This window comes from Trichosurus vulpecula, chromosome 7 (assembly GCF_011100635.1).
Source record: "Trichosurus vulpecula isolate mTriVul1 chromosome 7, mTriVul1.pri, whole genome shotgun sequence".
Classification (NCBI taxonomy): Eukaryota; Metazoa; Chordata; class Mammalia; order Diprotodontia; family Phalangeridae; genus Trichosurus; species Trichosurus vulpecula.
In genome coordinates, this window is record NC_050579.1 from 15,987,624 (window position 1) to 16,011,587 (window position 23,964).

General features: G+C 47.7%; 1 protein-coding gene across 1 annotated transcript in view; it reads left to right on the plus strand.

The window, feature by feature from the left end:
* The window catches only part of MAP3K13 (mitogen-activated protein kinase kinase kinase 13), a 143,633-nt gene that overhangs the window by 79,383 nt on the left and 40,286 nt on the right, over positions 1–23,964 (plus strand). Inside the window, exon 3 of the mRNA XM_036767005.1 lies at positions 13,021–13,115. The gene's annotated coding sequence lies outside the window, so the exon portion shown is untranslated. The remainder of the gene's footprint in view (positions 1–13,020; positions 13,116–23,964) is intronic.

The following is a 23,964-nucleotide window of genomic DNA, read 5'->3' on the forward strand; positions in this document are numbered from 1 at the left end:
TGAGTAGACAATAGAGGAACAGAGAAATAATCTGGGCCTGGCTGCAGATAAATGAGCTGGTGCTTTGTAAACTACTTGGTGGCCTGCGTACATTCCTGTTTCCTTAAGAGGATGAGAATAATCTAATCAAAAGGTCTTAGGGCCATCAAGGAAGGACATTTGCCTTCAGATGGAGTATTTACTGAAGTCTAACTAGATTAATTACACACCCACCCCCACTCCTACTCCCTGGACCAGAACACATGGCCGAGAGTGGTTGGGTCCAGGATGGCAGTGGAACCCCACATGGCTCCAGGAAGGAGGGCATTGCCTCCGTCATCATTAGCCATCGTCTCTGGGCCACATGGTATTTCCCCAAGGCCCACAAGGACGTGACACTGCAGAGTTAAAAAGAGACCTTGAATCCTGTTGAGACAGACAATGACCACATGCAAAAATGTACACAAAACTGTCTGGGGACAAACAGACTAAAAGGCAGCTGAACAAAAGGGGCCAAATAAAGTCAATGCAGTTAATCTTCAGTTGGCCAAGACAGTTGGAACAGGTAATAGAGGGGGCTGTATTTTAACTACAAACCTCCACCTCCTCTTTCTTGTTTCTTGATTAGATCTGTTCTTGCTCTCAAATCCTCCTCAGGGCAAGAAGGTGATTCCAGCTTTAGGAAAGTTGTGCCAGCAGAGGCAGAGGAGCTTAGTGGGTAGAGAGTTGGCCCTTCGCACTAGGAAGAACCACCACCTTGGTGGTAGATGGTTTAGTATCTACATTGGCACTGGCAGGTCCTAGGAGCACTGAGAGAGGAATCGGATCTCTGGCTAGATGACAGAATTGATCACGCTCAGTTTCTCCTCCTCACTCTGGCTGTGCCTTCCCTCTTTCAAAAGAGGAATGCCCCTCCCCCATCAGGTCATGGGATCTTCAGGGCAAGCACTATCTTTTGCCTATTTATGTATCCCTAGCACTTAGTACAGCATCTGGTCCATGGTATGTGCTTAATAAAGGTTTATCGATTGACTGATTGGCTGACTGAATGTACATAAAACAAAGGGAACAGGAGCACAGGGTCTGGACCATCTAATTTCGAATAGTTGGGAATCCCCTTCTACATCCAACATTTCCCAACAAAGTAGATGTCTAGCCTTGACTTTAAATCCTCCAGTGATCTTAATAAATAGAGGGTCACAATGGATAGAGTCCCTGACTTGTTTTAATATTTCAGTTAACATCAATTTTTCAAATTCTGTCTCTTTTCCCCCTGCCCTCACTCCCAATGAGCAAATAAAAAATAAATAAAGCCCTCCACACAGTTGCCACATAGTCCAGAAAACAAACTCACCCATTGTCACCGTCTGAAAATGTACAGGCATACCTTAGAGATATTGTGGGTTCAGTTCACTGTGATAAAGTGAATATTGCAGTAAAGTGGGTCACAAAGTCTCTGGTTTCCCAGTGCATATAAAAGTTATGTTTACTTTATTCTGTAGCCTAGTCAGTGTATTATGTCTAAAAACAATGTATACACCTTAATTAAAAATACTTGGGGGCAGCTAGGTGGCGCAGTGAGTAGAGCACCGGCCCTGGAGTCAGGAGGATCTAAGTTCAAATCCAGCCTCAGACACTTGACACACTTACTAGCTGTGTGACCTTGGACAAGTCACTTAACCCCAATTGCCCTCCCCCCCCCAAAAAAAGCCATTAAAAATACTTTATTGTTTAAAAATGCTATCATCTGTGCCTTCAGCAAGTCATAATCTTTTTGCTGGTGGAGGGTCTTGCTTCAATGTCAATGGTTGCTGACTGATCAGGGTGGCTGTGGCCAAAGGCTGGGGTGGCTGTGGCAATTTCTTAAAATAAGACTACAATGAAGCTTGCCCCATAGATTGACTCTTCCTTTCACTTGAATGCTTAAAGGTCATTATAGGTTTATTAATTGGCCCAATTTCAATGTGGTTGCATCTCAGGGAATGGAGAAGCCAGAGGAGAGGGAGAAAGACCGGAACTGTGGGTTGGTGGAGCAATCAGAACACATACAACACACATCGATTAAGCTCAGCATCCTATGTGGGCATAGTTCATGGCAAACCAAAACAAATGCAATAGTAACCTCAAAGATCACTGTATCCGATTAATAATAATGAAAAAGTTTGAAATATTGTGACAATTACGCAAATGTGACACAGAGAAGCGACGTAAGCACATGCTGTTGGGAAAATGGGACCAGGAGACTCACTCCATGCGTGGCAGCCACAAACCTTCACTTTACGGTATCTGCAAAGTACAATAAACCAGGGTTTGCCTCTGCGTCTCCTTCTACTTGTTAAGTTCTCTCTGCCAGGAGGTGATGGCTGTGTTTCATCTCTGCACTTTTGGACCTGGGTTGATTAGAGCTCTAAAGTCTTTTGGCATTATCTTCCTCTCTCATGGTTTTACAGGTGTTTTATCAGTGGATTACTCTAATTGTGCTCACTTTGCCTTGCATCAGACAATAGGAGTCTTCCCAGTTTCCTCAAAAATAGTCCTTTTCATCATTTCTCATGGCACAGTAATATTCTATTTGGGCCACTAGGTGGTGCAGTGGATAGAGCGCCAAGCCTGGAGTCCAGAAGACTCACCTTCCTGAGTTCAAATTCAGCCTCAGACACAGTAACTGTGTGACCCTGGGCAAGTCTTCACCCTGGTTGCCTGAGTTTTCTCTCCTGTAAAATGAACTGAAGAAGGAAATGGCAAAGCACTCCAGTATCTTTGCCAAAAAAACCCCAAATGGGGTGATGAAGGGTGGGACGACTCTTAGTCTTATAAATTTGAATCAGTTCCTTATAAATCTTGGATATGAGACCTTTATTAGATAAACTTGTTGCAAAGATTTCCCCCAGTTGCCTGTTCCACTTCTAATTTTTAGATTTGTGTGTGCAAGACTCTAAAGTTATATAGTCAAAATTATCCATTTTATCTTGTGTGATTCTCTCTTATCATGTGGTTAATCACAAATACTTCCCCTCTCCATGGATCAGAAAGGTCCTTTCTTCCTTGCTCTACTTTGTTTGTGATGTTGCATTTTCCATGATTCATGTGTCCATTTGGAGCTTGTGTTAGTGTACCGTACAAAGTGCTGGTCTAAACCTAACTTGTGTGAACCCCTGACTTTGAATCAGGAGGACCTGGGTTTGAATTCTGCCCCAGATTCTTACTGTCTGTGTGATCAGGAGCAAGTCCCTACTTCAGAGGAGGCAGGTACAGGAGCCCACTCTAGGGCAGCCTCCCCTGAAGTAGATCTGTAGTAAATCCAGGGAAATAGAACTAGAAATGTGCCTGCCACACGGGCCAGGAGGACTGTGTGATTGGTCTGAGTCCTTGGAAAAGATCTATTGGTTAATTAGCACTAAGAAGTGTTGTCCTTAGCCCTGAAGATATAATGACAAAAACCAGGTGATCCCTACACCCCCAAGGTAGATACAGAGAAGGCACTGCTGAGTGCCCACAAAATGCGAGAATGTGCATGAAATATGCATGAGGCAGGTTCATCTGTCCTCCCCCTCCTCTGTCACTGAGTTCTCTTGGAGGAAAATAATGGGGAGCTAAGATTCAGCCATAATAGTATCAGATCCCTCATGATGCAGGATAGACAGCCTTGTCTGTCTCTTCATCCTTCCTGACTTCTCTGCAGCATCTGACCCTGTGACACCCTCCCACACACACATTGGTGAACTCGTCAGGTCCCAGGGATTCAGTGACCATCTGGGATAACCCCCAGATCTATGTATCTAGCCCAAGGTGTGCTCCTGAGTGCAGTCCTATACTACCTACTGTCCATTGGCTCTTTCCGACCTGCCGTCCTGTTGGTAAGCGACTTGGTTGGTGAGCGTGCCCTGGAGCGCAATCCTATACCACCAACTGTCCATTGGCTCTTTCCGACCTGCTGTCCTGTTGGTAAGCTCATCATGTCCAGATCAGAACTCATTATCTTTCCCCCAGCCCCTCCCTTCCCAGTTTCCTTATTTCTATCGAGAGTACCACCATCCTTCCAGCCTCCCAGGTTTACCATGTCAGTCTCCTTCTCAACTCCCCACTCTACATCTCCCCTAGCATCTCTTGCCCCTCCTCTCCATCCTCATTCAGGCTCTGGTCATCTCCTGCCTATTCAGGCCATTTGTTGTAGAGACAAATGCCCCCAAAAGGGCAGTGGTAGTTATCTCATCACAGCCAGCCCCTCTCTTGACACACTCCAGACCTGGGCACATTTTTCAAGAAAACTGTCAAAGACTGAAAAAAATTAAACCATGTGGGAGAAAGAGATCTTAGCAATTACTTGGAAGGGACCCCCCTTGATCTTAGGCTGTGGGAACCCCGAGTGCCTCCAACACACGAAAGCGAAAACATTTCCCATCCATGTCAAGATCTCCCCTGTGAACATTCTAGGTGGCCCCAGGCAATTAATAATAATAATAGCGAACATTTACATAGCACGTGCCCATCACTGTGTTAAGCACATCGCAGTTATTATCTTGTTGGATCCTCACAATAACCCTAGGAGGTAGGTGTTATTATAATCCCCATTTTACAGATAAGGAAACTGAGGCAAGCAGAAGCTAGGTGACTTGTATGGACAAATTTGAACTCAGGTCTTCAGACACCAGGTTCAGTGCCACCTAACTGCTTTTTTACCTCCTAGCCACCTACCCCAATGATATGGCCAGAGAATTCCACTGCCACTCACCTCATGGGAACAGCACAGGGTGGATGCTCCTTGGTCCAGCTGTCTCCTGGCCACTTAGGAGGATCCTTTCTTCACCAGAGAAAGAGGCCCTGCTCACCTGGGATCCAAATACAAAACATAGTTTGTACATATTCTTTAATTACTCATCTGAGTGTGCACTATTTTCCCCTGTAGAATATAAGTACATTGAGGGCAGCAAATGTCTTGTTTTTGGGTTCCCAGGGCCCAATACAGTACCTTGTATGCAGTAGGTGCTTAATAACTGCTTATAGAATTCAACTGAACCAAGTCAAGGGTTCATGTGTTCCCTATGGAACACATGGGCTGGGGAGTAGAGAGAGTGTTGTCTTGGGCTACTGTAGCCCAGCATCCACACATAGGGGCTGGTCAAGATGTGCCACATGTCCATCTCAAAGAAGAGATGTGAGAAAGGACCTCTGAGTTCATTCTTCGAGGAGGTGGGAGGTGATGGGTATCGACATGATTATCTATTTGGATGGACTTGGTTGATATATTTTTGAGTTTTGCTAGATTTATTTTTTTCTTTAAAAATTATTTGTTGTAATGGAAGGGAACATATTTGGAAATTAACATGATATAAAAGCAAGTGATGTAAATACAATACTTCAGAAATCTCCCTCTGCCAAGATGGCTAGATGCAGTAAGTTGGGAATTCCAATAGTCCTGTGTCTGATGTGAGCCCATACCTTCCCTTCTGGGAGGTCTCTCTGAACACAGGAGCCCATGAAAAGCTTCATGTAGTAATACAGAAAAAAAAAAAAAGCTCATGTGCCCATAGGACACAACTCAGATCATCTCTATTGAACGGAGGAGCATTTTTACCTTGGTATTCCCATTACTGGTAGGGCATTGAATCCTCCAGAGGGGCATGGCTTCAGGGCTAGAAGGGACCATAGAGCGCACAGCTCCCTCCCCATGCCTCCAGACCATGTCTCTGCTGTCCTGGAATTCTATTTTGATCCTGGTACCAGCTCTGACTTTTGATCCTGATGCCATCCCCTGCCTCTGGTGCCACATGCACAGGCACTGACTAGCTTTTCAAGAACTACCTGGAGTGGGGAACCCACCCCTGCCCTCCACTCTTCCATGATAGCGCATGCCAGGGAAGAGTCTGGGGATCATAACTAGTCTGCCTTCAGGATCTGTAGAGCTGGAAAGAGCAGCGCCCTCAATCACAATTGTTCCCCTCCTTGGATTAATGTTTCCAGAGATGTAGGCTGTATCTGTTTATAAATGCCCTCCCCCTCCCCCCAAAAAATATTTTCCCTTGTGTGGCACTGATTATGATGAAAACCAGAGCTAAACATCCCCAAGGCAAGACAGACTTTGTCCCAGGGCACCATCAAGGTGCAGTCAGGGAGGAGTCATTTCTATGGTGACCGCCATCCCCATGCCATGCTATGGGTCCTCTGCCAGCTCCCAGCACTGTGCTGTGTAGTCACTGTCCCCAGGATTCCCCTCACTTTGGTGACTTCTGGTGACCTCGGCCAAGTAGCTTCCTCTCCACGTGGTCCCTTTTTCTCATTTCTGAAAGAGGGCTGCTATTAGTTGCACCTACCTGGAGGAGGTACTCTGGGGAGGATCCCATGAGAATCCCTTCATAAAACATTCTTTATGTCACCTATTATTGATGTTGAGAGGCAGTGATGGTGTGTAGTGAAGCATAGAGACAGCTGGTCTTGGGCTCAGGAAGGCCCGGCCTCTCCTCTTGCTCTGACGTACACTGGCCAATCGCTTCAACCTCTCAGGGCCCCAGACATTTCTGGACAGTTGTGAGTTTCAAAGCACTTCCCCATCTGCATTGGTAAATGGAGTATCCTCACTGGAAGCGACCTCACCATTAATCATAAGTCTGGTCCAAAAAGAAAGGTAGCAGGCTGATGGATAGGTTGCTAGGAAACCCTGGGTTCAAATCCTGCCTCTTCCACTAACTGCATACACTTGGACAAGTCACTTCACCTCTGAATCCTTCCAGCAACTCTCTAGAATTTGATTTGTTAAGGCAGGGCCTCCAAATGGTTTTTGCACACCTGAATAAGTAAAACAAGGCTTAAGCACATATCTCAGATAGGTATATATTTATTTACAAGTTATATATGTGATGAGGTTAAAGAAAAATGATGAGGTTTGGGGTTGAGGGGTGCTCGAGACCACAGCACCACCACACCGGGTCCTGCCGAATGAATTCAACTCAAGCCTTCTCAGCCAAGGGAAAAGACAAAAGTTTATTAAGGATTCGCCACATTGGGTTGTCTTAAGAAATCCCACCCTGTGTACGTAGCTTTGTGACACTTGTTTTCACAAGCTGGCCAGATTCAATGTACTGAGCTAGACTGAATATGAGCCCCTAGATGGAGGCAAGATGGATCCTATATACAGAAAGATTGTGGGCGGTCAAGTAGTCTGGGGCTTTAGGGAGGGTCTTGAGGAGGAGTCTAAGGAGGATCCTGATGGGACTGGGGTGACTAGAGGTCAAGACTAGAGGAGGGCTTTAGGGAGGGTCTTGAGGAGGAGTCTAAGGAGGATCCTGATGGGACTGGGGTGACTAGAGGTCAAGACTCCAGGAAACAAGATTAAGGGTGGGAAGCAGCTGGGCTAGGCCAGGTAGAGATCCAAATCTGTGTTGGTAAATAAAATGGGCTCTTAGCACTCAGTTCAACCAAGTGTCCTTGAAGAGTTTGGCCTTTGTTTCCTTGATTAGATTGAGAGTCCTTGGTGACCTCCTTGCCTCAGGGGAGGGCCTAGTTTACACATGAGTTTGAGTGACATGTTTGGGACATCAGAGGGGTTTAAGTCGCCTCTTTGTGACAATTCTAGGTCACATGGGTGAGTTGCATGTGTGACTCACCCTTGACCCTGAAAAAAGATATAAAACCAGGGGTTGGCTTTCTCTTCTTTGGAGCTCTTACCCACAGCATGGTGGCGCTCGTGACTCTGGACCAGCCCTTGTTATGAGCTCCCGGGCTGAACTCAGATGTTGGTAACTATGGATTGTATTTGGTCTGTCTGTCGATGTTTGTAATTTGTTTGTATTTTGCTCCAAAGTTCAGGGTGCTGGCTTTTTCCCCTGAACTAAGTGAATAGTATTTGTATTCTGAATTAAAGTAAGCTTGTTAACCCCTTAACGTTGCTTTCCTTAGTAAAGCAGATCAAAAGAACCTGGGCTTTTGCAGTGTGCTGGCAGCGTTCTTGTTGTTGGGCTTGTGTTGGTCTTTCACCCCCACAACAGCTGCTAGCTGGATTGTTGAAATAGGGCCTAGTGATAAGGAAAGGTTTATGGCCTCAGTGGAGGCCAGATCTAGTGGGAAGATTCAAGGAGAGTTCAAGGGGATTCCCAGAGACTGTACTCCATATTCAAGGGGGTTCCCAGAGACTGTGCCCTCATCATATGTACCACTGAGCATAGACATTTTTTTTTGAGGGAGAAAGGCAGGGCAATTGAGGTTAAGTGACTCGCCTAAGGTCATACAGCTACTAAGTATGTCGAGTGTCTGAGGCCAGATTTAAACTCAGGTCCTCCTGACTCCAGGGCTGGGGCTCTACTTACTGCACCACCCAGCTGCCCCTGAGCAAAAACATTTAAAAAGCACGAGATAAAAATGAAATAAAATTGGCTCAGTAGGGAGTTTTTTGAGTGAGGGATTGCCATGCTCAGATGCTGCAGGGAGACCTAGAAGCAACCTGTTGAAATGGTCCAGGGGAGGTCTACTCGAGGGTGGTGACTGTCAGAAGAGAGAAGCAGGTGTTGAGAAGTGTGGAGGCAACACATTGGATATGGTGGTAGGGGTGAGAGTGACCCCTGGGTTGTGAAACCTGGAAACTGGGAGGATGATATGCCCCCCATGGCCAGCTTGTAAGAGGGAAAAGGAGTGGAGGGAGCAAGGAGAGGAAGTCAATGGTATGAGATCCACATTGAATATCACATCCCATCCCCGCCTGCTTATCCCCTGGGACTCACTCTGTCCCACCCAAAACTACCTTAAAACAGCTGTGGAGCTCAGAGACCACCTTCCCAGGGTGCCTGCTGTAGCCACCAGGTGATCTAGGATGTGTGTCTGGGGTGGGGGGCAGTATTTTGGGACGGGGGAGGGGGTTGAGATGGTGCCTACACATATAATGGCAGTGGCCCTCAGGTCATGATTAGGGTCTAACTGTCCTGAGAGATACCCAGGAGGGAGGGTTTGGGCCTTGCACAGAATGAGGCAGTGTGAGGGTTTGCACAGGGAAGGGCAGAGTGGGACAGAGTTGGGTGTCGGAGTTGGATGTGGTTGTCTTGAAGATGAGCCCCAGTGAAGTGGGGGAGGGCAAGGGGGTCAGATTTCATGTGCTTTCCCACTCTCCAATTGCTTAATCATACACCCCTTGGGTCAGGTCCCCCATGGCTCCAGCTTCTGCTCTAGAGACTACTACTTTGTTCCAAGTTAAAGTCATAAGGCTGCCATTTGCACCAGTGGAGGGATTCCTCCAGCTGGTGAAACCCCAGCCCCGAGGTCATCTAATATTGTCACTGCTTTTGTTATTTTCCTATTTATTTGTGTAGTTGCTGTCCCATCTCATTGGAGACCCACTTGCTTGGAGAAATGTGGTCAGAAATGCATTTTCAGGCTAAAAATCTCGCCTGGTGCTAACTGGAGGAGAAAAGCCAAGCCGGGCTCTTATGTAATAATGAAATCCAAAGGTTGAAAACCTGTTTCTATATTTAGAGAAGAAACAGGCCTTCTAGGTGTTTGGCTTGTCAAATATACTTTAGAGTGAATCGGTGGCAAAGGTAATCAGTTAGCCAGAAAAATCTATTAACTATAAACAGCTCGTCTGGCAAGGGTGTGAGAGAGAACAGAACCCAGCTGAAAGAGAAGGGGACCTAATCACTCTATTTTGCTGTGCTCCTGAATCCAGTTTAAGAAAGAGCCCAAGATTTAAATTCTCTCACTAATCCGGCCAAGGTAACAACATCTCTGTCTTCCGAGGCTTTAGCGTGCTCTGCTAACAGTCTTCGACACATACAGTCATTCTCTGTGTACAGGTGGTATTCGATCCCTCTCCCATTCCCCTCCTGCCCTCCTCACCTTCCCTTTCGTGGAAGCTCCCTGAACGTAAGGATCCTTTTTGTCTTTCTAAGCCCAAGGAGCTTAGAACATGTCTCCTGAAGCCCTCATTTTACAGCTAAACCAGCTGAGGCCCAGGGAGGGGAAGGGGCTTGGCCAAGGTCCTGTGGGTAGGAAGTGAAATGGCCAAAGTTCTGATCCAACTATGATTTATGAAGCTTCTGCTATATGTCAGGCCCTGTGCATACAAAGAAAGCGGAAAAACAGCCTCTGCCCTCAGGGAAAACTGGATTCTTTCAAACACAGGATCTTTGATTAAACACCCAAGACTCTTTCTGTGTTGCATTGCCAGTAAAATATAGCAGCTAGGAGTCAGGAGACCTGAGTTCCAATTGTACCTTAGACCCTTACTGGCTGGGTGATGCAAGCCAAGTCACTTAATTTCTGCCTCAGTTTCCTCATCAGTCAAATGGAGGTGATAATAGGACCTGCCCCCCAGGGTGGCTGTGAAGATAAATGAGACATTTACAAAGTTCTTCATGAACCTTCAAACTCCAAAGAGCCATTGTCATCATCATCAGTGTTTTTGTTATTAATCATAACTATTGCTGCTGTTGCTTTCCTCCCACACATCTCCATCACAGAGACCATTATTTTTAATATCCCTCTAGGATGATGATCGTGTGGTCTTAAAAATAAATTAGTGACCCAGGGCACTGACCAGATTACCCAGATATTTGGTAATGGGCCCAGTCTAGTCCCAGAGTGCCTCAGTGACTCTCAGGCAAAAGCTTTTTACCAGGCAGGGTCTAAGTTTGTGAGCACCCACCTGAGAGAGCTGGGCCAACTCTTTGCCCCACACAGATGATAAGGTGAATTATCCCATCCCCTGAGGGAGAGACGATGGACTCAAGGTGAAGACTGAGCACCGAGTTTGCAGAATTGGCCCACTTTGCGGGCATTTGCTTTACTTGACTATGCATAGTAATTAAGAGAGTTTTGATTTTCTTTCTTCAATTGAGGAGGATTGTGGAGGGTGGGGGAAGAGTAGCAATAGGTCTGCCAAAGAAAGGAAAAAGAATAAGAACAGAGCATCACCAAAGTATCATTGGAATGCACAGAATGGAAGAAAGGTTTGGAGGAAACACAGACTAACAGGTTAGCTTTGAAAGTTACACATTGAATTTATAATACATCTTCTTTAAAAAGCAAGCTATATAGGAGGATTCACAACTTCGACTGCAATCCCCCTTTTCCTTTTTCTGTTCTGTTTTGTATACGTAAACTCATTTTATTTGCTCTTTGTTAAGGCCCACTCAACCCTGTCCCCCACCGCCCCCCCAACCTCCCAACTCATGGGCACTGCTGCTTGGCCAGATCTCCCGCCCTGACTTCTTGACTTTTTTTTTAAACACCTGGTTAAGTTTGGTTCGGTGTCCCTGACTGACGAGAGCTTTCCCATCTAATTCTGTCATCAAACATGATTACCTGAATGACCAAAAATGCCACTAGCTGCAGAGATGAGCCATTTCAGAGCCGGGGGTTCGCCATTGGCTTGAATCTCAGCCCTGCCCTTTACGTCTTCGTGACCTTGGGGAGGCTTTTCAACTATGTGAGCCTCAGTTTCCTCCTCTGGAATATGAGGGTTTGTACTCTAAGGTCCCTTCTAGCTCCAAATCTATGAAATCACGTTAAAAGAAATGGAGGGAGGGAAAGGGAAAAGGAAAGACATCAGCAAAGTGCAAGAGGCCCCAGGGGGTGTGTTGGGATGAGGACAATGCCTCCCCCACCAACTGTGGGGTGAGATATGTATGGGGAGATGAGTTTCAGGTCTGTCTTCCACCCAATCAGCTTGTCCCCATGCCCCCTCTGAATGACGCACCCCCAAATGAGGGCCCCCCAAATGAGCCCCCCCCCCATGAGGACTTCCAGGAAGCAGAGATCAGGTCTAGCCCAGAGCCTCTCCATGAGGCTCCAGGAATTTTAGAACAAAAGTCACTGAGACCATAACCTCAGTGCACCAAAGACGCTGCAGATGCAGAGGCACAGAGAACATCCCAGCCCCCATATGGCTCCCTCAGCCCCCCTCCCCCCCCTCAACTGCCCAGTGCTTCTCAGACAGGTTCCCTCCCCCTCAAGTCCAAATTCACATGTCCATGGATCAAGGTCAGAGGTCTTCTAGTCCAACCCTCTCATTTTACAGACGAGGAAAATGAGACCGAAAGAGGGGAGGTGACTTGTCCAAGGTCACACAGTGGATTGGCAGCGAGGATTTGAATTCGGGTCTCTGGGCTCCAGATCCTGTGGTCTTTCTTCATGAGTGAAGAATACTTAAATTTACATGTACTTGGTCCTGATGAAAATCCTTTTTCTGGTAGAGTGACTAAGCAAGGCTTGTTGTTCAGTAGTTTGTGACCCCATCTGGGTTTTCTTGGCAAAGATACTGGAGAGGTTTGCCATTTCCTTCTCCAGTTCGTTTTACAGATGAGGACACTGAATCAAACAGGGTGAAGTGACTTGCCCAGGGTCACACAGCTAGGACGTATGTGAGGCTGAATTTGAACTCAGGAAAAGGAGTCTTGCTGAGTCCCGACCCGGCGCTCTGTGCACTATGGCGCCCCCTAGCGGCCCTTACTGAGCAGGGCACCACCATAGGAATCTTGTGTGACCATGACCTTTACCTCTCTCTGGGTCTCAGTTTCTTCATTTGTAAAAATGAAGTCATAGTAACTGAGGCAGCCCCTTCATGGGGTTGTTTGGGGGGTTTCCTGAGACTTTGGCTCCAAAGCAATTTGCAATCCTAGTTGTTACAGAAATGCCGGCTGTCATCATGATCTACGGCCCTCCTTGTGGGATTCAGGTCATGGCCCCAGACATCAGGCCATCAGTTAGCATCCAGTCCCTAGAGTCGCCCCCAGAGCATCCCTCAGCCGGGCCTCTGGCCAGCCGGGATGGTGGCCGTCTCTTCCTCCTGGTGCTCTCCACCCCAGTGGAAAGGCAGGGGCCTCAGGGACCATCTCCCTCACTTGGCTCTGCCTGACGCCCCCCTCACGACGGACCGAGCCTTCCTACCCGGAGGATCGGGGCTGGAGGGAGGAAACAGGCCCAGGAAGGGGAGTGAGGAGCCGGCGGGATTCTAACCCAGGCCCGGAGACTGGCTCCTCTCCCTCTCACGCGCCAGCTCCCTCCTACCTCAGTGGCGGCGGGTGATGGCGAACTGATCACCTTCTGCTCTTCTTACAGCTCGCAGGGCGGAGCGGAGCGGCCGGTGAAAGCTGCAGATGACGCCGCGCTCTCCTGGGGATGGGAGCGCCAGGCCGGGAGCGCACCGTATGAAGGTAGGCAGTCTCCCCGCTCCGAATCTGCGCGCTCTTCTCTGTGCGGTGAAAGCTCCTTGAGGGCCGGGTCTGGTCTTGCTTCGAACCCTCGGCGCCCAGCACAGCGCGTGGCACATAGTAGGTGCTTTAAATGTCATGGGGAGCAGGCTCTCGGTCACCGCTCGTGGGCTTGGCTGGCCCTCCCACGGCTGCCCACGAGAACGGGAGGAGGGCCAGTGACCGCAGAGTCCTTGTCCAACCTCCTCACCTTGCCTCAGGAGTCATCTCTCCCAACCTTCCCATTTGATGGAGGAGGGGACGGAGGCCCAGAACAGCTAAGTGGCGGGCCCGGGCTCACACAGGAGGAGCGGTGGAGCCAGCAGGTCTCCCGCTCCAAGTACCGGCCTTCACATCGCCCTGTCGGCTTCCGGCTGAGGGGTGGCCCGCCTGTCGTGCTCGTAGAGGCTGCCTCCCCAGAGAGGAGCCTGGGACTGGAGGGGCCTCTCCCTGCCGAGACCCGCAGCCTGCCGGGCCAGTGAGACGCTGGCTGGTGGGCACCAAGGGAGCTGAGAAGGAGCATCAGGGTGAGGCTAGTAAGGGAAATCCGACCGGATAGTGGCCCAGGGCCAGGGCTGTGATGGTGGTTCCTTCCATCTGCCCTGCCCAGGGGCGCTCAGTCCTCCCCTTGCTGCCCCTTGGCCCCACGGAGAAGAACCAATCCTCAGCTTAGTCTCTTCATGAACTAATGCTATTGGTGCTCATGGGAGAGGCTTGGGAGAAAAAGGACCAGTCTCTGCTGTTTATTACCTAGGCAACCTTGGGTAAGTCGCTTTCCCAACAGGGGGCAGTGGAAAGAGCCCTGGCTCCCAACTCAGATGACCCGGGTTCAAATCCTGCCCTTGAGGCTTCCCCACGTGGGACCTTGGACGATGCACTCCCTCCCTCAGCCTCATCTATAAAATGAGACGGCTGCACTCGGTGAACTTTGATCTGTGCTCCTAGGACCACCCAAAGGCTCCTTCTGGCCCCCCAGAAAAGGGGCAGTGGGGATGAGCAGTGAGCTCTTCCTCGAGGACGGCTCTTCTCTTGTACTGGGCCGGGCCAGGTTTTCCCCTAGGAAGTGACAGCTCCCATGACCTTGGCCTCGAAGGGCTTTGAGTCAGGGGCAGATTTATCCTGCAGCCCAAGGCTGCCTGCCTCCACCTTGTGCCACTTTTTGGTTGAATTTGGGGAGGAAGTGGGGGTACCAGACCTGTGCTTTTATTGGCATGGGGAATCTCCCATTGTGCAAACTCCCTCCACCAAGAGTTGCCTGGGGGCTCTGAGATGTTAAATGAGAGTCACGCAGCCTGTATGTATGAGAGGCAAGAATTGAACCCAGGTCTTCATGACTTCAAAGCTAACTCCCCATTGTGCCAGACTCCTCCTGTCTCTTGACTGAAGTTCACACTATGAAGTCTTTCAGAGGGCCTCTTGAAACATTTACTTTGTTTGAAATCCTCACTGAGCTCTTGAGATCGGGCCTTGGTCTTTGGGGCTCCCCTTCATCCTCTGGGAAGCCCAGTTGGAAAGATGCTTTTCAGACATCTGTTTACTATGTGCATTAAGATGTAGCTGAGGGGCAGCTAGGTGGCAGTGAGTAGAGCCCCAGCCTGGAGTCAGAAACACCTGAGTTCAAATCCGACCTCAGACACTTAACACACTTACTAGCCGTGTGACCTTGGGCAAGTCACTTGACCCCAGTCGTCCTGCCTTCTCCCCTCCAAAAATAAAAAAATAAAAATAAAAGATATAGCTGAACTGGACTGAACTGAACTTTTCTGGAGGTGAGCAGCTGAATGGCTGTGGTACTAGATCATCAGCTCTGGGGCCAGAGACCCTGAGTTCAAAGCCCACCTCTGATGCTTACTACCAGTGTGATTTTGGTCAAGGTGCTTCATCTCAGGGTCCTCAGTTTCCTCATCTGTAAAACTCATGACCCCCCATTTGAGGTTATCTTGGCAGAAATACTACAAGGTTTTCCCATTTCCTTCTCCAGCTCATTTTACAGATGAAGAAACTGAAGCCAACAAGGTGAAGTGACTTGCCCAGGGTCACACAACTAGTAAGTGTCTGAGGCTGGATTTGAACTCTGGTCTTCCTGACTCCAGGTCCGGCCTCTGTGCACTGCAGCACCACCTGGTAGCCTCTACCACCTCTCTCCAGGACCCTGGTTTTAAGAATCTTTCTCAAGCCCTTTCCCAACAGAGCCTTGTGCACCAAAGGCACTTATTAACTATTAGCAAACAGAGACATTGACTAAATCCTTATCGATTGTTTGCTTCCTCCTCCACAGACACTTCCCCTCCTTAGGCCCATTTATTCATCTCTAAAATGAGGGGCTGGAGGCCAGAGGAGCCCTGAGGTTTCCTCTACCTCGAGATCTGAAATCTGTTTTCTCTGTGTTTTTTTTCTCACTTTATGACTGTCTTGTTCCTCTCTTGTTCCTTTTGTTCTGCTTCTCCTCGTAGAAGCTTAGGAAGTGTTTGGAAAATCATCCTTTTCCTCCTCGCTTTAGAATGGTCCTCTTGGAGAATGAAGGATGAACACCAGCAATCCTGGCAGAATCCTTTACGGAAAAAAAAGCCAGAGAGGGCTCCTACTGGTCCACCCACAGCCTGGAGCCAGTGAAACCTGAGCCAGCCCCACCCCTGAATAATTTAGTGACTTGTATCGATTTCTCTCTGGTGCACAGGGAAATGCACATTCTAGGACAATGATCTGATCCAAGAGGGAAGCATTAATTTTCCCCAGGCAAAATCTCTGCTCGGCCTGAGTGCACGATGTTCTTCTACACACTTTCTGGGCATCTCCTTGATTAAAATGTCACCATGAAGATAATAAAACTCAGGAATACCTCTGTCAGCAGAAAAATATGGCAAAGCAGAGATAGAGCATTGAAGGCAAGCTCAGGACTCTCAGTCCTGGAAACAAAAACAAAACCAACTGAAAAAACCCCCTCTAACCACCTTCTCTTGTTGGCACTTCTGGTAGCCAGCTACAATCCCATCTCCTCCCTGCACTGTGAATGGGGTGAAAAAGTTGGGATCCGCTTCGTGGAATCATAGTGACAAAGATTCAGAGCCCGAGGGGAAAGGGCCTGCGGGACCATCTACAGAAACAGAGACCCCAATAGTCGAAGTGATTTTCACACTGCTAATAAGTGTTCCAGGCGGGATTTGAACCCAAGTCTTTTAAGAGCTCCCTTTGGCCCCCTCCCTGTCTTGTACACCTCATTCACTCCCACAGATGCTGGCCTCCACCCCCATCTCTGTGGGGCTCCAGTCCTGATCTCTCTCCTGGGCCCAGAGCAGCATCTCCACTGGTCGACCCTTGAGTCCGCCATGCACTGAGCTCTGAGCATGTCCCAACCCAAGTTCATTGTCTTTGCTCCAAGGCCCTGCTTCTCCTGACATCAATGTTTTGCCCTTTATGGGAGACCCTGTCTACCTGTTTAGCTCCTACCAATCCTTCCTTTCACAGACCAATGAGCAGATTAGACCTCCCAGGGCATCTCTAACCTCTGTTGCCTTCCTCCTTTTACCACAGCCTGGATTGATAGTAGCCTTCTAATTGACCTTCCTGCCTACCCTAACTCCTTCTGCCTCTGTCACAACCAGGGTGACTTTGGACAAGTCATTGTGCTTCAGTTTCCTCTGTAAAGGGGGTTGGCTTGGCTGGCCTCTGAGGCTCCTCCCAACCTGGAGCTAGAATCCTCTTAATTTTCCCTAAGCACAGAAATGGTTGTTATAATCTACTCAAAAAATCAAAGAAGCAGCTCAAGATTAGAAGTAAAAAAGACCTGGGTTCGAATCTGGACTCTGCCATTTAATAATCCATATAGCCCAAAGAAAGTTCTTTTACCTCCTCTGGACCTCACTTTCTTTTTTAAATTTTTTTTAATTTGAAGTTTTCAATATTCACTTTTATAAGATTTTGAGTTCTAAATTTTCTTCCCCTCTGTAAGATGGCATGCAGTCTGATGTAGGCCATACATGTGCAATCATATTAAAGATATTTCCACATTAGTCATGTTGTGAAAGAAGGATGAGAACCAAAGGGAAAAACCACGAGAAAGAAAAAAAAGAGCAAATAGTCTGCTTCAATCTGCATTCAGATTCCATAGTTCTTTCTCTAGATGCAGATAGCATTTTCCATCATGAGTCTTTTGGGATCGTCTTAGAGCATTGCATTGCTGAGAAGAGCTAAAGCTATCAAAGTTGGTCATTGCACAGTGTGGCTGTTACTGTGTACAACATTCTCCTGGTTCTGCTCACTTCACTCAGCATCAGTTCATATCAGTCTTTCCAGGTTTTTCTGTTCTGCCTGCTCATCATTTCTTATCAACAATACTATTCCATTACATTCACATACCACAACTTGTTCAGCCATTCCCCAATTAATGGGCATCTCCTCAGTTTCCAAGTCTTGGTCACCACAAAAAGAGCTGCTATAAATATTTTTTGTACATGTGGTAGACCTCACTTTATCTGCATCTTAGACACTCTTCCTCCTCTCCTTTGCCTTTTGGAACCCCTCGACCTTCTTCCCCCCTTAAAGGCTCAGCTGCAATGCCATCTCCCTCAAGAAGTCTTTTCTTGATTCCCCCCAGTTGTTAGTACCTCTCCAAGTCTGTAAAATGAGGGCAGTAATACCTATTATTCCCTACCTCCCACTGTTGTTCTGAAGCCCAATTAAAATCATGTACATAAAGCGCTTTGTAAATTTGAAAATGTTGGACAAATGTCAGCTCTTAATCATTCTCAGCAGTTCCTTGGGCTCCCACTCTCTGCCCTTTTGCTTTTTGGGGCTGGCTGTGTACGCTGTGTGACCACATCGCGGGGGTGGCTGGACTGGGCTCTTCACAATGTTCAACAAAAGCCCTGAGAGTCTCTGGCAGGAGTGTGTGTCCTCTTTGGTTTCTGGGAATTGCCGAGCTCGTGCTCTCTCAGCTTGCAGCCTGTCCAACACAACTGGCCTCTAACTAATCAGATTTTCTTTTTAACCTGGAAATTTGATCTCTAGTACAAAAATGATGGTGACTCCCCCTTTTTAAAAACCTTACCTATTGCCTTTTGTTTTTATACCAAAGTTGTTTCTCCTTCAGATAGGACAAACAAACAAGTATAGATCATCTTTAGTCCGGCTTCTGGGGCACCTGCACTTTATCAACCTGCTAGTTCATCTCTGAAATAACTGGCTCCCACCAGGTTCAGCTGAGTTCAGTGTTTCTCAAAGGCCCCTCACTGGGCACCAAACGCTGTCCTTGGTGCTGAGAGAGATGCAAAGATCCATTGAGACAGGTGTGTCACTTGAAGAGAGAGAAACTCCAAGTGACATTTATGGCCTAGTCCTCAGGGCTCAGTGAGCAAGCAGTGAAAGCCAGGAAGGCAGGGCCCAGGGATGCTTTGGTCCTGCAGTTTATTGGTCTTTCCTTCCTCTAGGAAGGAGCCACTTGGATTTGGGCATTTGAAGGTCCCCAAAGAATGGACCCTAGAGACCACTGAGTCCAACCTATTCCTTTTTCAGCTTCATTCATTTATTTATTCAGTCATCCATCCTCACAAACATTTTTATAGTCTGTTTTATGTTTGTCTTTGTTTTCTCTGTACCTGGGATGAAGGAGGTGCTTAATAAGTGTTTGATTAGGCACCTACAATATACTGTCTCTGAGGTTTTTTTAATTTTGACATTGGATCAAGAGTTTGTACCCATAAGTCCAAGAAATCAGTATATCATTAATTTGTGCCACAAAAGTTATTGCCAACATGGCAACATGTCGGAATATGGCAGAAGTTTCTAGTAGGCTTTATTACTCCCTTTATTTCTCTTCCCCAGGTTCATTCAGCACATTCTCTCATCTGTTGCATTCAAAAATATTCATTAAATGTCTACTGTGTGATTTATTATGTCTAGCACACACCAATGAGTCACACATGTCCTTGCTTTGCAGTCTGTGTATGTGTGTGTGTGTGTGTGTTAATAATTGTTGTTTGGTAAGTAAAATCTAAATTTAACTGCACAAGAGGGGTATAAAACGCTATGAGATCAAATGAGTAATGGATCGTAATCATCTGGAAAACCACAGAAGAGCTGAGCCTTGAAGGATGGATGGGGATGATGGGAGAGGAAATTCCAAATAGAGGCAGAGACACAGAGGTGGGACAGTGGGGGATGGGTTCAAAGAATGATGATGAGAGTAGCTGAGAGAAGGCTAGAAAAGCCAGTGAGAGTCAGATTGAGAAGCACCTTCAAGGTCTGGTCATAGACTTTTGACCTTTTCTTTGGCGAGCAAGAGGGAGCTGTTCTGAGTCATGGTAAAACCTGCATGAGGGAGATTGGGACCAGAGAAAGTGAAGTGACTTGTCCATGGCCTCATTTAGTTAATGGCAGAGCTGGGACCACAGTGTGTGTCAATTGGGCCATGGAGTTAGAGCGCATGAGTTCAAAGCCCTCTTGTACCCAACCACCAGCGTGATTTCAGTTGAGTCATTCCACTGCCCCCCGCAGGCCTCAGTTTCCTCTTCTGTGAAATAAAGGAGTTGGACTCAATGGCCCTTGAAGCCCCTTCCACCCTAGATCTATGAAACTCTCCTGCAGAGAGGGCCAAGTATTGTATATATTGGCAGACACTGACATGGTGTGAGTTGTTTTCATGTGGCTGTTTTGCTTTATTAACAAAGGGAGTGTTCAGTTCTATAGGCTAGAGGGCAGTTAACTAGAGAGGACTTTAATGTAAGAAACAAGACGTTACCAAGAGGGGGTTATGTTTGATCAGGAAGAATTTCCAGCATGTCAAGTTCTCTAAGCACTCAAAGTAGCCACCAAAGGGTTCGAGGACTCTGGGGAGAAAGAACCAAACCAAACAGAAGTCTCTGGAGCAAGACCATTTGAGGTCACTTGCAGGCAGCATTTGAGTTTGTGCTGGGTACATTGTGTCCCTTCTGAGATTCAGGGTTTTCATCTGAGAAGTGGCCCCTATAGAAGGGATGAGCATTCCTAGGAGAGTACAAGCTCGCTGGGACATGACTGGCTCCTGAGTGTGGCTCGTGGGCGGCTGCCAGCCCTAGGAGACCTGAAATGGTCAAGTTCAAGTTGTTCCCAGTCTTGGTACACTCATGACAGGGCAACCTGGAGGCCAAGAGAGGAGCCCTGGAGTGAGCTCACGGCCCCCAGCCAAGGGAACATTGCCCGGCCCTTCAGTAATCTCCTTGCCCCCAGTAAAGCTTAAGGATAAAGTCTTTGGCTTCCACCTCCCCCTGCCCCCATCTCCACTCATGGGCACCTGAAAGTCTCCCAAGATTCTTGGTTATTTTTGGCTCTATTGGTGTTGAGTGTTTTTCTTCTAAATTTTTTAAATTTCATACCTTTTTTGCATCGTATGTGCTGTTTCTTAATCAGAATATTGGATTCACAAGGACTTCCTATTGCCCTCTGCCTTGGTCAGCCCTCATCTGGTATGTTGTGTTCATTTCTGGACTCCATACTTTAGGAAGAACATCAGCCAGCTAGGGAGAGTCTGGAGGAAGGTAACCAGGGGGCATATCATGGCATGTCTGGGTGGAGAGACTGGGCATTTGTGACTTGGACAACAGAGGGCTCAGGCACCTATCTTCGTATATGGTATTTATTTGAGAAAGGCTCAAGGGAGCACAGATCTATAGCTGGAAGGGACCTTAGGTGCCATCTAGGCCAATCTGTAAATTCTCAGTTAAGGAAACTGAGGCAGACTGAAATGATTTGTCCATGATCTCACAGCTACTAAGTGTCTGAGGTGAGATTTGAACCTAGGTCTTCCTCATGCTAGGTCCAACATTCTGTACACTAGGACATACCACTCAGGTTAGACGTGTTCTCTTTGGTCCCAAGAGGAAAGGGTAAAAGTCACAAAGAGGCATGTTTAGGCTCAGTGTCGAGAGAAACTTCTTAATGATGAAAGCTCTCCAAGAGTGGAATAGACGGGTCACAGTAGAAGGTAGCCAGCTTCTCCTCACAAGCAGTCTTCAAAGAAGAGTGGACATGAGATGGCCTCTGGGATGGAGCTGGGGATTTCCTGTCTCCAAGACCCTGATGCTCCTGAGTAACTGAGTTTGCCATATTATTAAATGGAAAAAGAGGATTTGCAGCATTAATTAAATCCTGTTGCTGAGCATAGAATGGGAAGGATTCCGGGGCAAAGAGTTAGGATCTAAGCTTGGGAGCTGGAAGGGACAGGAGAGGTCAACAAAGCAAGAGGAAGAAGCTCGCACTGAGCTTGTGGGTGGGGGTCCTGGGCACCTTCTCAGCAGTTCCATATACTAAATGTTAACATACCTCTCAGTCCCAGAGCCCTGTGCTAGACACTGGGGGCACGTATCAAACTTAGATGATGATAATGATGCTGGTTGGGTGGAAGAGGAGGCTGGTGATGTTGATGGTCATATTGATGAAATGATGGTGGCAGTGGTGATGGTGATGATCCCTGGAGAGACTACTTGGCATCCTGGATGCAAGACTTAGAGTCAGGAAGACAGGTTCAAGACCTACCTCTGGCATATAATTAGCTTACCCAAGTGACCCTGGAGAAGTCACGCATCTTCTGAGGACTCTGGGCAGCCCTTCAAGATAGGTTATAAAAGAGTTACCAGTTGGTATCAGGAAAGGAGTTTCTGCTTTTCAGTGATAACACAACACTTTCATTTGTACAGTGCTTTCTCCGCATGACTCACTGGAGAATCACAACAATCCTGTGATATAGTGAACACCCCATTTTACTGAAGAGAAAGCTGAGGCTCAGGGCTTGCCCATGGTCACGCAGAAGTTAGGATTCAGGTAGGAGTTGAACCCAGCTCTTTCTGACTCAAGTCCACAAATCTATCCATAATTCCTACTCTCTTGGAGCCTTCAGTCCAGGTGGTGGGCCCACACAAATACAGGCAGATCCAAATATACAGATATACAAAATTGTATTCAGTAAATATGCTGGGAATGTCCAAAGTGCTAGGTGCATTCTAAAGACAGAAAGCTCATTAGTGACTGGGGGAAATCAGGGAAAGCTTCAAGGAGAAGGTGGCACAGACACATAGGGAGAGAGATTGGAGATTCATAAGAGAGGGGGAGGATGTAGCTGGAGCAGGGCCTGGAGGAGGAGGGAGAGGGGACGTGAGAACAAAGCTTGGGGACTCTCAGAGCCTGAGGAGAGAGGAAGACGTTCACTTCAGCTGATCAGTGTAAGATCTGGGATCAGAAGCCCTCACTGAGGGGTATACCATCCAGAATGAGGGGGATGATCAGCCCTACCGCGCTTGCCAGGCCGTAGCAGGAGTGTTGTATCTACTTCTGGGCATTGCATTTTGGGAAGGACATTGAAACAGGGAGCAAGAATGGGGCAGAAGCATTGAGGCTGGTGAAGGGCTGCAAAATGTGCTATGTGAACAGTGGCAAAACCAGGGAATGTTTTGTGTAGAGAAGAGAAAACCAAGGCAGGGATAAGGAGGATTGGCATGTGGAAGAATTAGCTTTGTTCTGCTTGGCCCCAGAGGAGAGAAGGAGAAGCCCAAGGCAGGGGGCTGGGGAATTGCAGAGAGGCAGACATAGGTTTGAATGTAAGAAAAACTTTTACCACTTAGAAGTATCTCAAAGTGGAATGAGCTGCCCTGAGAAGTAGTGAGTCCCCCATCCCTGGAGGTTGGCAAACAGAGGCTGAAAGGTCATTGGTCAAGTAGACTGTAGAAAAGATTCCTGTCTTGGCAGAGGTTGGACTAGCTGACCTTTGAGGCTCCTTCCAACCCGGAGATTCTGTGATTCTGTGGCTGTTGCTGAGGGGAGTAGGCTTGCCAAGCTGGAGTGATGCATCATTTGTTCAGAGCAGTCTTTGGTCCAGTTTCTGGATCATACATAACTGTTTTAATTGAGTTATTGGATTTGGAGGTGGGGAAGGCTCACAAACAGCTCTGGGTAGCTGGTAGTGAGGAAGGTCCTTTTCTCAGGTTTGGCTCAGAGCATTTAGAAAAGCCCAGGGCATCCAGTCTTTGGGCTCCGGAAGGTACCTGATTGTTCAGAACAAATGACCAGACCTTGGCTTGTGCCAGGGAGTAGCATACACCCAGATGGGTTTCCTAGGTCCCTTGAGAACTTGTTCGTCTTGCCCAGCCCAGCACCAGCTGTTTGGATGCAGTCAAAACGTCTCTAGTTTTGGCCTCTGGGAGAGGGAGGGAAGGATGGAGAGTGTTTGAGGCCATATGGCTCAGAATGCACTCAGACAATCTCTTTCTCCCTCCTTCTCTTAATGAATCTTTTGCTGTCCACATTTCACTTCAATAATGTGTTTTCTCCTTTTTGTTCAGTAGCCTGCTTTTTGTACAGTTGGTACTGTGCTGAGCCCTCTGAAGCTAGGGCCAGGGAATCATGGGAAACTGCCCTGAAGATGGATAGGGTCTGCCTGGTGAAGGGAACTGGGGCTAAACTATGGGATGGGGGCACAGTGATGTTAGAGCTGCCTGGGCTGCCTCCCTCCTGACACTATGGCTGATGGGTACACTGAGGCCAAGACTGAGAGAAGCTAATGAAAGGGGTTCAGGGGGATGGCGTACCTTGAGAAAGAGATCGTGTGGACATGTCCAGTGATGGGAAGGGAGGATTTTCCAACTTTCTACAGAAAGAATTTCCATAAGGTCCTTTGGCACACATTCCTATGTTGTCCCCCTTGGCCATTAGACCAGTGAGGGTAAGGAGAATTGGCACCATTGTCCAGGAAGCCAAGCCAGGAGACACATTTTGCAAGCTGCCCACACTTTTAGAGGGTAGCTGACAGTGCCACCATGTGTGTGCATGTGTGTGTGCATGTGTGTGC